General features: G+C 38.3%; 1 protein-coding gene across 2 annotated transcripts in view; it reads right to left on the reverse strand.

Annotated features, from left to right (window-relative positions):
- IL33 (interleukin 33) overlaps nucleotides 1-3,405 on the reverse strand; it is a 65,248-nt gene extending 61,843 nt beyond the window's left edge. Inside the window, exon 1 of one of the 2 annotated variants that reach the window (XM_070794573.1) lies at nucleotides 3,291-3,405. The gene's annotated coding sequence lies outside the window, so the exon portion shown is untranslated. The remainder of the gene's footprint in view (nucleotides 1-3,290) is intronic. The other variant, XM_019965971.2, reaches the window with a different exon arrangement.
- Nucleotides 3,406-14,707: the final 11,302 nt, after the last annotated feature.

Consider the following 14,707-nt stretch of genomic DNA (forward strand, 5'->3'; position numbering starts at 1 on the left):
ACACAGGATCAATTCTTAGGTCAGGAAGATCTCCTGGAGGAGGACATGGCAACCCATTCCAGTATTCTTGCCTGGAGAATTACATGGACAGAGGAGCCTGGTGGGCTACAGTCCATGGGGCCACAAAGAGTCAGACACAACTGAGTGACTGAACACACAACACACACATAAACTACTTACATAGCATTTCTTAAACAGCAGCCAATGACAGAGCCAGCAGGCTAAGGAGTTAGAGTGGCTGGGATTTGAACACAGCAGATATGCAAAACTATGAAGTTCTTCAAGAAAATATCTAATCTTTGCTAGGAAATCCAAGAGAAGTAATGAGCAAAACATTCTTACACTTGCAAAAGGTCTCAGGTGTATTAGCACTTCTGGGGAAAATTGTAATGATGACCCAATTCATGATCTGTGCAAAGTGAGAGGGAACTAGATGTAGACTGCTATGCTGGTTAAAAGTGAAGCCAAGTTTATGGGTGGATGCTGTACTGGCTTTACTAATGGCAGTGACAATAGAAAATTACTTAAGAGAATAGTGGCTGACAGGAACCTTTTCCTTTAGATGGCAATAAATGTAGTCCTAAAGAAAATAGCTGAAAGATTTTAATGTTATTTCATTAAAATTTTTGTTTGAAAATGACTGAAACCTTAAATAGAAGAAAATGGCTTCACAAAGATGATTAGAGATGCATTAAATGAAGTCATTTGGAATCTGTCTTCCCTGTTGGTTCTTTCTCCTTCCTGGAACTTGACTCTGGGTTTTAATTGCTGGTTTGAAATTTTCTGGTTGTGTCATCTTGGGTTAGTACAATCTTTCTAAATCTCACCTGTTTAGTTTTATAAATGGAGAAGATAATATTTATTTTATAGAGATTCTATGAAGATTCAATGAGAGAATGTGGAATTAATGTCTCACATTTAATGAAATTTCAGTGATTATTAACAGTTACCTTTCATGACTGCTTCTTAATTGCTTTACCTTCAAAAGCATCTCAACACCTCTCTAAGGTAGAGTATCTTATTATTCTTTTGTTTTTGTTTTACATTTTACACAAGAGAAAATAATTCAGGCTTAGGAATGTTAAGATACAAAATCACACAGCTAGTCAATGACAGATGATGGAGTTGAGGCCTATCTTCTTCTAAAATTTTGTGGTTTTTTACTATTATGCTACACTGTAGTCTACACTTAAAGCAAAAAATGAACAGAAACAAAAATCTTCACAGTTATAGGATGATTTACCAATAATAGAAAGGACAGCATGTGAGCATGTCATGCCAGGAGTCTGCTACAGTGAGGAAGTGCCCCAAACTCCTTATACCACCTTTAACACCCCCAACAATGAACTTTGCCTGTCCTCTAAGACTGTGTACCCTTAAAGATTCCTTCTGTGTACAGATATCAACACCAGGGAAACCAGACAGAAAATGAAAAGAGATTAGAGGCTCTACTATGTCCCAAAGTCCTTGAACCAAATATTATTATATTTGGTTTGTTTGTTTGTTTTTAATGGAATTAAAATTATTTTCTGCTGTTCAAGATTATTTTTGGCCTTTATGTTTCTAAATGTCCCTGCTGCAAATTGAGATATAAAAGAAGAATTCTATCACTTGATTACCACCGTGTTTTCCAAAATTTCACGTTGTCGAATGAAAGATACAATGATTTTGGCACAGTCACACTCTCATCTCAAAAACAGACCTCCTGCTGTCAGATTTAGTGGCATAAATTTCTCTGATGTAATATTTTTCTTCCCCAGTGCTATCCCCTCTGCAGTACTTCCATGTAATGATTTAACTTTGCACTCATATTCTCCAAAAAAGACCTCATGTTATCAGATTTATTGGTGTGAACAATTCTTGGTGCTTTTTTTTTTTTTTTTCTTCCCTCATTGCTGCACTGCTATCCTCCTTCTCACCTCCCACAGTATTTGCTGAAATGATTTAATTCCTTCATGGAGCAGAAGCTTTTACAGTGACTCAGTACATTCCCTGAAGTTGGTTGAAAGCTGTTTCTTTAATCCTTTACAGACTGTGTCCAGGAGAGGTGGCTCCCATTTCTCAGTCTCTTCCTTTACTTTTTAGCACTGTTTCAATGTTTCAGTGAAAATTCCCCTCAGAATTCTTCCCTCTCTATAAATGGGAAAGGAAAAGAGGTATCTTTTGGCTTTAGATATTGTAAGTTAAACAGTGATGGGAAAGAGTAAAACATCTAGGTCAATACATTGCTGAGAAAATGAATTAGGCAGCCACCAGTTAAAGATTAGTAGGAAATCTAGGATCCTTTCAGAGAAGCATGTAGAAGAACATGTGAAATTTGAGTTGCAGAAAGTGATGCCTGTGAGAGTTCTTTACAATTTAAGGATACTACCCAGTAGTGTGATTCAGCTCAAGCACCCCAAACTCTAAGAAATAGAGAATTCTGAAGTTTTCTGAACACAGAGCTGTGCCTTTTCAGGGTCAAAATTAAAAGAAGAGCATTAAGTATTCAAAAGAGAAATATGAGAAGCAGTAGATAGGAATATAGAGAATAGCATAGGATGACATATAGCAATGACTCAAACAGAATAAATGCGGTGCTGAGGAGGGAGTGAGAGTCAAGTCCAGCCACACCTAGCCCTAGTTACTTCACTCTCAAGTCTCCAAAAACCCTCTAGAATCAACTTGTGTGCAGCCACAGTACTTAGGACTTTGTGCCATTTTTTATTTTAATTAAAATAGCCAGGAGGCATGTATTTATGCAAGGAAATATAAGGCAGAGAAGAGTGCAAGACAGCAAGAATTAAAGAGGAAAAAAAAGCGATTTTCACTCTAAATGAATAGTATCAAAACTAATAAGCTTTTGAATTTACTCATTTAGAATGTCAATTCCTTATTTTTTCCACAAATTGTTTTTGAGAGGATGGCATCTTTAGTTCTTATATTTGTCCTTCTTTCTTAAAAACCAGTTGTAAACAATTGTGAGTAGGTTTGCCTTGGATAAGCATTTCAGGAGTAAGAAGTAGAATATCAACTTGCTTTATGAAGTTTTGTGGTGAGAAAGGGGAACATGTACTATAAAGACAACTTATTTTAGCAATTTATTAATAATTTTATAAATCACTCAAAAGAGAACAAAGTGGAATTCTAAGTTAGCAACAACTGTTATCAACTTTTAATTCTATTGGCAATAATAATAAATCAACCTAATTCTTTATTTTATAGAAATACAAAGCATTTCTCTGTGGTTCTCAAGATTTTACTTTGTAAGACCTTATTAAAATGTACCAGAATATTGGTTTCGTTCTTACCTTGTGATCTTGTTTTGATTTCTCCTCTGAAAAGCTGCAGCTCTGTGTTCAGAGTGCTTGCAGGCTCTATTTGTTATGGAAAGTTTGGCAGAGAACCAAATTGCTGTGGAAGGAAGAGCTGATTGGGTGACATTTTAACAGATTTTTAATAGCATGTAAACAACCAATAGTTAACAATCCTGTCAGCTAAAATTCATTGTCTTCTCCCCATTTCCATCTTAAGTTAATCCTGCAATTATGAATTTGATGTTCTGTGTTTTTATGCTTCCAATTTCCATCAAAATCAACTCATATGCAACCCTTTCATCATCCCCAAACTTGAGCAATGATCTTGAGCAAGCCAAGTGTTGCATTTCTGAGGAATGAAAGAAGACTATATCCACTCTTGAGATGAAGCAGTGAAGGAAGAACACAAACAGACAGGAAGCTAGACAATCTGTGCTGATTAGGAATTGAGCTGTGTACAGTAAATGGGAGGGAGAGATGACAGGTATTAATAGCAACCAAGGGACTGTATTATGTTCTGCCTTGGAAATTCTTGCAAATACTAAGAATACAAAGAATGAAAAGTGCTATTCTTTGACTTTGTTCCTACAAAATGCCCCTCTTTATCTACTGAAAGTGAAACTCGCTCAGTCATGTCCAACTCTTTGCGACCCCAGGGACTATACAGTTTATGGAATTCTCCAGGCCAGAATACTGGAGTGGATAGCTGTTCCCTTCTCTAGGAGATCTTCCCAACCCAGGGATCAAACAGAGGTCTCCTGCACTGCAGGTTGATTCTTTACCAGCTGAGCCACAAGGGAAGTCCCTCTTTATCTATTATCTATTGATGTTTATTTAAGAAGTGTCTCATAAGCAGGGTATAGTTGACTTTTGTTTTGTTCTGGCTTTAACCAGTTTGTCTTTGTACTAGACTGTAATTGCTGGTATGCTGCTGCTGCTGCTACTGCAGCAAAGTTGCTTCAGTGATGTCTGACTCCGTGCGACCCCATAGACGGCAGCCCACCAGGCTCCTCCGTCCCTGGGATTCTCCAGGCAAGAACACTGGAGTGGGTTGCCATTTCCTTCTCCAATGCATGAAAGTGAAAAGTGAAAGTGAAGTCGCTCAGTCGTGTCCGACTCTTCGCTACCCCATGGACTGCAGCCCACCTGGCTCCTCCGTCCATGGGATTTTCCAGGCAAGAGTACTGGAGTGGGTTGCCATTGACTTCTCCCAGTTGCTGGTATATTTGCATTTATTTCTGAAATTTTGCTTTATTCTTTCTATATTTTGTCAATCATTTTTATGCCTCATTTTCTTTCTATGTTTGCTTCTTTCAGATTAACAAAATTTTTAAATAATTAAAATTTCCCCTAGCATTCATGCTCTATAACTCTTGTCTCCTCAGTGGAGTAAGATTGCAAAATAAAAGCCGCCAAAACTTCAGCTCTGCTTTTAAGTGGCTTTCTTTCTTTCTTTCTTTTTAAGCCTCTACCTAATGCAGCTGTGTAATTTGGCAAATGTTTTGAGGTGAAAATTCCTTGAATGTCAGGCTCAGTTCTTGCCAGCCCTTTTTTTCTCTGAATTCTTGACCCTTCAAACCTCCAATTTTGTCACTTCATCCCCACAAGACAACCAAAGACTTTGTTGATTTTCCTATTTCCCAGCAGTGGCCTTCTGCCCAGAAATCCAGATTGCTGCTTCCTGGTACACAATGGAATTGTCAAATGTCCCTGGAAAAAAAGCAGCTGTAGCTTCAATTTCTGTCTTCCTGGAATCTTGATTCCTCATCCTCAATGCTTCTTTTCTTTCTCTTATGTTTATATGGATTTTTAATTTGTTTTTTGTTTGTGGGGCTTTTTCAGCTCTTCTGGTTAATCTTAATGACTATACTGGACTGCCACAAGGTACGCCTTCCATTCAAATTGAAATTTGAGTTCAGTGTAGATGAAAGCATGTCTTCAGAAGCCAGGAGGACTGCAGGTCTTTTGGGCTTTATTCAAGTGACAGTAGAATAATTTATTATCAAAACTAAAACTTTTGAGAATGAAAAGAGTGTTATTAATAATTAGTCCAGAGTAACAGGTGAACATTGAGATATGGTCACCCCAGTTTTATGACTTATATAGTTGTTTCTCCTCTCCTGCTGCTGCTGCTGCTGCTAAGTCGCTTCAGTCGTGTCCGACTCTGCGCGACCCCATAGAAGGCAGCCCACCAGGCTCCCCCGTCCCTGGGATTCTCCAGGCAAGAACACTGGAGTGGGATGCCATTTCCTTCTCCAATGCATGAAAGTGAAAAGTGAAAGTGAAGTCGCTCAGTCGTGTCCGACTCTTCACGACCCCATGGATTGCAGGCTACCAGGCTCCTCCATCCATGGGATTTTCCAGGCAAGAGTACTGGAGTGGGGTGCCATTGCCTTCTCCTCTCCTATTCCTTCTCAAATACCAGCTGCCTTCTTTCAGGGTAGATGCAAGGTGACTGTCTGAAATTTTGCTGACCCACAGACACATGTAAATATGATGATGATGATGATGATGTTGTTCAGTTGCTAAATGGTGTCCAACTCTTTGCGACCCCATGAACAGCAACACACCAGGCTTTCCTATCCCTCATATCTCCCTGAGTTTTCTCAAACTCATGTCCATTGAGTCAGTGACGCCATTCAACCATGTCATCCTCTGTCACCCTCTTCTCCTCTGCCCTCAATCTTTCATAGCATCAGGGTCTTTTCCAACAAGCCAGATCTTCACATCAGGTGGCCAACGTATTGGAGCTTCAGCACTAGTCCTTCCAATGAATATTTAGAATTGATTTCCCTTAGGATTGGCTGGTTTGATCTCTTGCTGTCCAAGGGACTCTCAAGAATCTTCTCCAGCACCACAGTTTGAAAGCATCAATTCTTTGGCACTCAGCCTTCTTTATGGCCCAACTCTCACACCCATACATGACTACTGGAAAAATCATGCAGATGACATGATACTATACATTAAAAAATAAATAAATAAAGATGCCACAAGAAAACTACTAGAGCTAATCAATGAAATGGTAAAATTGCAGTATACAAAATTAATGTGCAGAAATTTCATGCATTTTTGTACACTAACAACAAAAGATCAGAAAGAGAAATTAAAAAAACAATTTAATTTACCACTGTAAGAAAAAAATAAAATACTTAGGAGCAAACTTATATAAGGAGACAAAAGACCTGTACTCAGAAAACTATTTCTCAGGGAGAGAAATCAAAGATGACACAAACAGGTGGAGAGATATACCATGTTCTTAGATTTGAAGAATCAGTATTTTGAAAATGACTATGCTACCCAATGGAGAAGGCAATGGCACCCCATTCCAGTACTCTTGCTTGGAAAATCCCATGGACAGAGGAGCCTGGTGGGCTGAAGTCCATGGGATGGCTAACAGTCTGACATGACTGAATGACTTCACTTTCTCTTTTCACTTTCATGCATTGGAGAAGGAAATGGCAACCCACTCCAGTGTTCTTGCCTGGAGAATCCCAGGGACAGTGGAGCCTGGTGGGCTGCCATCTATGGAGTCGCACAGAGTTGGACACGACTGAAGTGACTTAGCAGCAGCAGCAGCAGTGCTACCCAAAGCAATCTACAGATTCAGTGCAATCCCTATCAAATTACAATGGTATTTTCCACAGAATTAGAACAAAAAAATTTTTAATTTGTGCCGGGAGCCAGCACGGGAGTCCCCACCCATGACAAGGTCATGTGGGACAGTTCTGGGGGGCAAGGCGAGCCAGAACTCGAGGGGTGCCCCTCTGGGCCTGCCTGAGCATCTACCCCAAAATGACTTTCACCAACTCCTCTGACAGTCACGGGGGACTATCCCTCACCACCTTTTCTCTGAAGGAAATCAATTTAGAGCTCTAGTTAATTAGCCTCCTGGGCGTAATAGGAGTGTTTCAATCCAAACCCCTCAGATGGCTCTCTAACTTGCCTGACAGGTTTACCCGGACTCCTACAGCTATGCATACGGTTGTTTACAGTCTCCCAACCTTGAGAGGCACGGGAAGCTTAAAATATTCAAATAGTATAGAGCCTCTCGGAGAGTTAGAATTTGTTAGAACTAGTAGAAAATTTCATTGTTGAGCCAATGCTTGCTGCCAAGTTTCCACATCCCCTGTATTGTATCCTTGTAAGTGTATTAATTAATATAGTTGGTATGTAGAAAAAAATAAGTAGTGGCCTTGGTGTTAACAGCTTTAGACCCTCAAAGTAATAAATTCTTTCCTTTGTTGTAAACCCACTGCACTTTTGCCCTATAGGAATGCAACTTTATCTAACACCTTCGGAGGATGGCGCCAAACTTTAAAATAATTATTCTTAGAGAAAATAAGTCTTATGGTTGACAAACCTTTATCAGAGTCATAAAATGTTAACAGGCCTTCTGGCCAGAAGATGATGTAAATCACCTAAACCATTTGTATACGATAAGTTTGCAGAAAAGAAAGCCTGGTCTCAATAAGGATCAAAGACTACTGACTTTGCATGATTTCACACCCCCTATTATCCCAGCTTGGTGGCACAATTAATTATAAAAGGAGGAAAAAAGAAGTGTGGAACTTTTTAGAAAAGAAGTAACAAATATAATAATTTCACTCAATAAGGATCAACTGCAAGTCTTTTACAAAATAGTGATAATTGGCAAGTTGCCCTGATAGATTTCAGGGGTCAAATTTTGTTTCATTTGCCCTCAAGCCCCCACAGTCGTTAAAAGTTCAAAAATGTTAGATTGGCAGTTTGAGGATACCTGTGGAACTTTCCAACCCTATGTAGTTCCTACGCTCCCCTTTACCCTATGGGGGAGGGACGTGCTGTCTCAAATAGGAGATACTCAGAGAAGGGTTTTCTCAATTTCTTAGTTATCAACAGGTGGTACAATTAACAATACTTTATATATTGTTATAAATACATAATATATTTGCCTAATTACAGTTTGCCTAATTAGGTATGGGTATAAATGAAATATAATAAAGGTATACCTAATTCTATTTATGGATCTATACTTAATTAATTTGTATATAAGTTAATATGTATACCATATATGCATACTATATATATACTGTATAATTAAATATATATTGCAGTAGTATAATGTGTGTGTGGCTGATATTAATTGGTATAGATTGATGTGCTGTGATGATATATGTTCTATATACTGTATAATCATATATGTGTGACATGTATTATTGCAGTACCTTGGTTTGTGTTGGTTGGTATTAGCTGTGTACGTGTTGTATTGCTGTAATATATATTAATATATTAATTATAAAGATTAATTCAAGTATATTGATTTATATATATTATATGTCAATAAGTTTATACTTGTTGCCAAATATAAATACATATATAAATACATTTTGCATTTAGATATATCTGTATACCAAAATGAAATAAGGAGGTTATACATTTATTATTTAAATTTATAGAGACCTAAACTAAACATTAGACCTAAATTAACATGTCCCTAAATTAATGTTGCTAAAATGTAAATTTTAAAAATTTTAAAAATTAAATTGACAACTGTTTGACAATTCCTTTGCCATAAAACCCCCATAGGTGTAATTGGCGTAACCAGACAAAAAATTGGTTTTATAGAAAAACGGCCCCCTAGAGTGGGTCCATCTTCCCGCTCAAACTAAAAATGTAGTGGCTTCTTATCCAGGATTGATAGCTACTTTGATATTAAAGGAAAAAAGCAGAACATTAAATTATTTGGTAAAGAGCCATCAGAAATTGTAATTCCATATAATAAAGAACAACTTGATGCACTTCTAATGTTTGATGAAAATTGGCAGATTGCTATAGGAAACTATTTTGGTCAAAATTTTTGCATCATTTACCTTCACATGTTTTGCTGAATTTTATATCCAGACATCTAGTTATTTTTCCTGTCAGATGTAAACAATCTCCTATTCCAAAGGCTCAGATAGTTTTTACTGATGGGTCAGCAAACGGTAAAGCCTCCATAGTTACTAAAAATCACCAAAAGGTTTTAGAAACACAGGAAACTTCAGATCAAAGAACTGAAATAACAGCAGTCATAAAGGCTTTTGCTATGTTTGCAGATGAGGAATTTAACCTTTATTCTGATTCTCAGTATATTGTCAGGTTGTTTCCACACATTGAAACTGCGGTTTTTGCCTGAAAATAAACCTACCATATTTCATTTGTTAACTAAATTACAGCAACAAATTTGGAAAAGAAATAAAATGTTTTTCACTGGGCACATTCGGGCTCATTCCGGATTGCCCGGCTCTTTAAATGCCTTTAATGATTTGGCTAACTTGTTAACAGTACAAGAGCATTCCCTTTTTTCCACAATCTCTTCAGCATTAATTGTGTGTAGACTTTTTGATAATGGCCATTCTGACCAGTGTGAGGTGATATCTCATTGTGGTTTTGATTTGCATTTCTCTAATAATGAGCGATGTTGAGCATCTTTTCATGTGTTTGTTAGCCATCTGTATGTCTTCTTTGGAGAAATGTCTGTTTAGGTCTTTTTCCCACTTTTTGATTAGGTTGTTTGTTTTTCTGGTATTGAGTTGTATGAGTTGCTTGCTTATTTTGGCAATTAATCCTTTGTCAATTGCTTCATTTGCTATTATTTTCTTCCATTCTGAGAGTTGTCTTTTCACCTTGCTTATAGTTTCCTTTGCTGTGCAAAAGCTTTTAAGTTTAATTAGGTCCCACTTGTTTACTTTTGCTTTTATTTCCACTACTCTAGGAGGTGGGTCGATGTTGGGGGCCAGAGTGAGGTACTCCGCCCATGGCAAAGGTCATGAGGAAGGAGGCTCGACATACGCAAAGCGGGATCGAGCCTCAGGAGTCCCCCTGGAAATCCTCGAGCGTCTACCACCATAACCAGAGCCTGCCTACTTTACTACTTTGTGCTCTTACCTACACCTCTGACTTTACGGGGGGCTGTCCCCCACCACCTCTTTCGGAGAAGGAGTTAACCTAGAGCTCCAGTCAATAAAAACTCTTGGGTGTGACAAGAGTGTTTTAACCTACAAACTCCTCTGAAGGTTCTCTAGCCTGCCTGACAGGCTCGTCCGGCCACATGTGATTGCTCACAGCCTCCCAACCGTGAGAGGCACAAGATGCTTTAAACCTTCTAAAAACAGGTTCCTTAGAAAAGTTAGAAAACTATTAGTATAAGTATAATGGGCTGATTAGAAATTGTGTTGGTGAAGGGTTTTTCATTTGTTGAGCCAATGTTTGTTGCTAAGTCTCCACATCCCCTGCCCTTACACACATTAATGAATATATAGAAGAAATAAGTATTAACCTTTGATATTAATCACGTTAGACCTTAGGCTAAGTAAATTCTTTCCTTAACTAAAACCCACTACACCCTCACCCTGTAGGAATGTAACTTTATTTGGGTGGCGTCTGTTTTGAGAATAATCAGCCCTGGAGAAATACGTGTCCTGATTGACTGACCGCTGTCACAAGGAGAGGGTCGTAAATTGTCAGCAGGCCCCCCTGGCCAGAAGATGATGTAACACCCCTAAGACCTCTGTATACATTTGTGTGAAGCACCTGACTTTAATAAAAGTCAGGACTGCTGTCCCCACGTGACTTTTGTATAACATCTCAGTGTATAAAAACAGACTCTGGAAAATAAAGAATTGGGATCAGTTTCTCGAAATACTGGTCTCCCCATGTCGCTCTCTCTCTCACTCTGACTGAGTCTCCATCTGGAGCGCGGAACCCACCATGCTTACTAATTATGCCTGGGCTTCTAAGATCCGACCGGGGAGGCCTCAGTGTCTCCTCTCCTTTGGGAGAACGGAAGGACGCCTGCGGCCTACGTAAGTGGTGCAAACTTCTTGTCTTGAAGTTTTATTGGTCTCCCGCGTAAACCAAGCTACTCAACCTCTTTTCTCCACTGAATTTTCCTACTGAGCTATCCTTATTCTATTACTCTTTATATCTTTAATTAATATCTAATTGAAGCTATTGTATCCTGATCCTCGCCTATGCCGTCTCTCCTTCGAATACCCTGGATCAGCCGGGGCTGGTCCCCGGCAGGTCATAGAGGACCTTGCTTTGATTTATGTCATCAAGTGCTCTGCCTATGTTTTCCTCTAAGAGTTTTATAGTTTCTGGTCTCACATTTAGGTCTTTAATCCATTTTGAGTTTATCTTTGTGAGTGTTGTTAGGAAGTGTTCTAATTTCATTCTTAGCTACATTCTGGACATGTAGCTGTCCAGTTTTCCCAGCACCATTTTTTGAAGAGGCTATCTTTGCCCCATTGTAAATTTGCCCTTCCTTTGTCAAAAATAAGGTACCCGTAGGGGCATGGGTTTATTTCTGGGCTTTCTATCTTGTTGCATTGGTCTATATTTCTGTTTTTGTGCCAGTACCATACTGTCTCCATGACTGAAGCTTTGTAGTATAATCTGAAGTCAGGAAGGTTGATTCCTCCAGCTCCATTCTTCTTTCTCAAGACTGCTTTGGCTAGTCAGGGTCTTCTGTGTTTCCATATGAATTGTGAAATGTTTTGTTCTAGTTCTGTGAAAAATTCCATTGGTAATTTGATAGGGGTCACACTGAATCTGTAGATTGCATTTGGTAGTAGAGTCATTTTCACAATATTGATTCTTCCTACCCAGGAACATGGAATATCTCTCCATCTGTTTATATCATCTTTGACTTCTTTCATCAGTGTCTTATAATTTTCTGTATACAGTTCTTTTGTCTCCTTAGGTAAGTTGATTCCTAGATATTTAATTCCTTTTGTTGCAATGGTGAATGGGATTGATTCCTTAATTTCTCTTTCTGATTTTCCATTGTTAGTATACAGAAATGCAAGTGATTTCTGTGTATTGATTTTGTATCTTGCAACTTTGCTAAATTCACTGCTTAGCTCTAGTAATTTTCTGATACTATCTTTAGGGTTTTCTACGTACAGTATCATGTCATCTGCAAAGAGTGAGAGCTTTACTTCTTTTCTGATCTGGATTCCTTTTCTTTCTTTTTCTTCTCTGATTGCTATAGCTAGGACTTCCAGAACTATGTTGAATAGTAGTGGTGAGAGTGGACACACTTGTCTTGTTCCTGTTCTTAGGGGGAATGCTTTCAGTTTCTCACCATTGAGAGTAATGTTTGCTGTAGGCTTATCATATATGGCCTTTACTATGTTGAGGTAGATTCCTTCTATGCCCATTTTTTGAAGAGTTTTAATCATAAATGGGTGCTGAGCTTTGTCAAAGGCTTTTTCTGCATCTATTGAGATTACCATATGGTTTTATCTTTCAATTTGTTGATATGGTGTATCACATTGATTGATTTGCATATATTGACAAATCCTTGCGTCCCTGGAATAAACCCAACTTGATCGTGGTGTATGAGCTTTTTGATGTGTTGCTGAATTCTGTTTGCTAAAATTTTGTTGAGGATTTTTGCACCCATGTTCATCAGTGATATTGGCCTGTAGTTTTCTTTTTGTGTGTTGTCTTTGTCTGGTTTTAGTATAAGGGTGACGGTGGCCTCGTAGAATGAGTTTGGAAGTGTTCCTTCCTCTGCAATTTTTTGAAAGTTTTACAAGGACAGGCATTAGCTCCTCTCTAAATGTCGGACAGAATTCCTCTGTGAGGCCATCTGTTCCTGGGCTTTTGGTTTTGGGGCGATTTTTGAGCACAGATTCAATTTCAGTGCTTGTAATTGGGTTGTTCATAATTTCTATTTCTCCTTGGTTCAGTCTTCAAAGATTGAACTTTTCTAAGAATCTGTCCATTTCTTCCAGGTTATCCATTTTATCGCTGTATAGTTGTTCATAATAGTCTCTTACAATCCTTTGTATTTCTACATTGTCTGTTGTAACCTACTCTTTCATTTCTAATTTTGTTGATTTTGATTTTTCTCTCTTTTTTCCTTGATGAGTCTGGCTAAAGGTTTGTCAATTTTGTTTATCTTCTCACAGAACCAACTTTTAGTTTGATTACATCATGAGAAATGCTGGACTGGATGAAGCACAATTTGGAATCAAGATTGCTGGGAGAAATACCAATAAACTCAGATATGCAGATGACACCACCCTTATGGCAGAAAGTGAAGAAGAACTAAAGAGCCTCTTGATGAAAGTGAAAGAGTAAAAGTGAAAAAGTTGGCTTAAAACTCAACATTCAGAAAACTAAGATCATGGCATCTGGTCTCATCACTTTATGTCAAATAGATGTGGAAATGGTGGAAACAGTGACAGACTTTATTTTTTGGGGGGTTGGGGGCGGGGCTCCAAAATCACTGCAGATAGTAACTGCAGCCATGAAATTAAAAGACGTTTGCCCCTTGGAAGAAATGTTATGACCAACTTAGACAGCAAATTAAAAAACAGAGATGTTACTTTGCCAACAAATGTCCATCTAGTCAAAGCTATGGTTTTTTCCAATAGTCTTGTATGGATGTGAGAGTTGGACTATAAAGAAAGCTGAGCACAGAAGAATCGATGCTTTTGAACTGCAGTGTTGGGGAAGACTCTTGAGAGTCCCTTGAACAGCAAGGAGATCCAACCAGTCCATCCTAAAGGAAATCAGTCCTGAATATTCATTGGCAGGACTGAAGCTGAAGCTGAAACTCCAATACTTTTGCTACATGGTGCGAAGAACTGACTCATTTGAAAAGACTCTGATGCTGGGAAAGACTGAAGGCAGGAGGAGAAGGGGACGACAGAGGATGAGATGGTTAGATGGCATCACCAACTCAATGGACATGACTTTGAGTAAACTCTGGGAGTTGGTTATTCAGAGAGGCCTGGCATGCTACAGTCCATGGGTTTGCAAAAAGTCGAACACAACTGAGTGACTGAACGGAACTGATTTTTTCTTTCATTTCTTTTTCATTTATTTCTGCTCGGATCTTTATGATTTCTTTCTTCCACTAATTTTGGGGCCTTTTTGTTCTTTTTATAGTTGTTTTAGGTGTAAAATTAGATTGTCTATTCAATGTTTTCCTTATTTCTTGAGGTAGGATTGTATTGCTATAAACTTCCCCCTTAGAACTGCTTTTGCTGCATCCCATAGGTTTTGAGTTGTCATGTTTTCATTGTCATGTGTTTCTAGAAATTGTTTGATTTCCCTTTTGATTTCTTCAGTAACTTGTTGGTGATTTAGAAGCATATTGTTTAATCTCCATGTGTTTGTGTTTCTTGCAGTTTTTTTCTTGTAATTGATATCTAGTTTCATAGTGTTGTGGTTGGAGAAGATGCTTGATATGATTTTAATTTTCTTAAATTTACTGAGGTTTGATTTGTGACCGATGATGTGGTGTACCCTGGAGAATATTTCATGTGCACTTGAGAAGAAGGTGTATTTTCCTGCATTTGGATGGAATGTCCTGAAGATATCAATGAGATCCATCTCATGTAATGTATCATTTAAGACTTGTATTTCCTTATAAT

The sequence above is a fragment of the Bos indicus genome, chromosome 8 (genome assembly GCF_029378745.1).
Source record: "Bos indicus isolate NIAB-ARS_2022 breed Sahiwal x Tharparkar chromosome 8, NIAB-ARS_B.indTharparkar_mat_pri_1.0, whole genome shotgun sequence".
NCBI lineage: Eukaryota > Metazoa > Chordata > Mammalia > Artiodactyla > Bovidae > Bos > Bos indicus.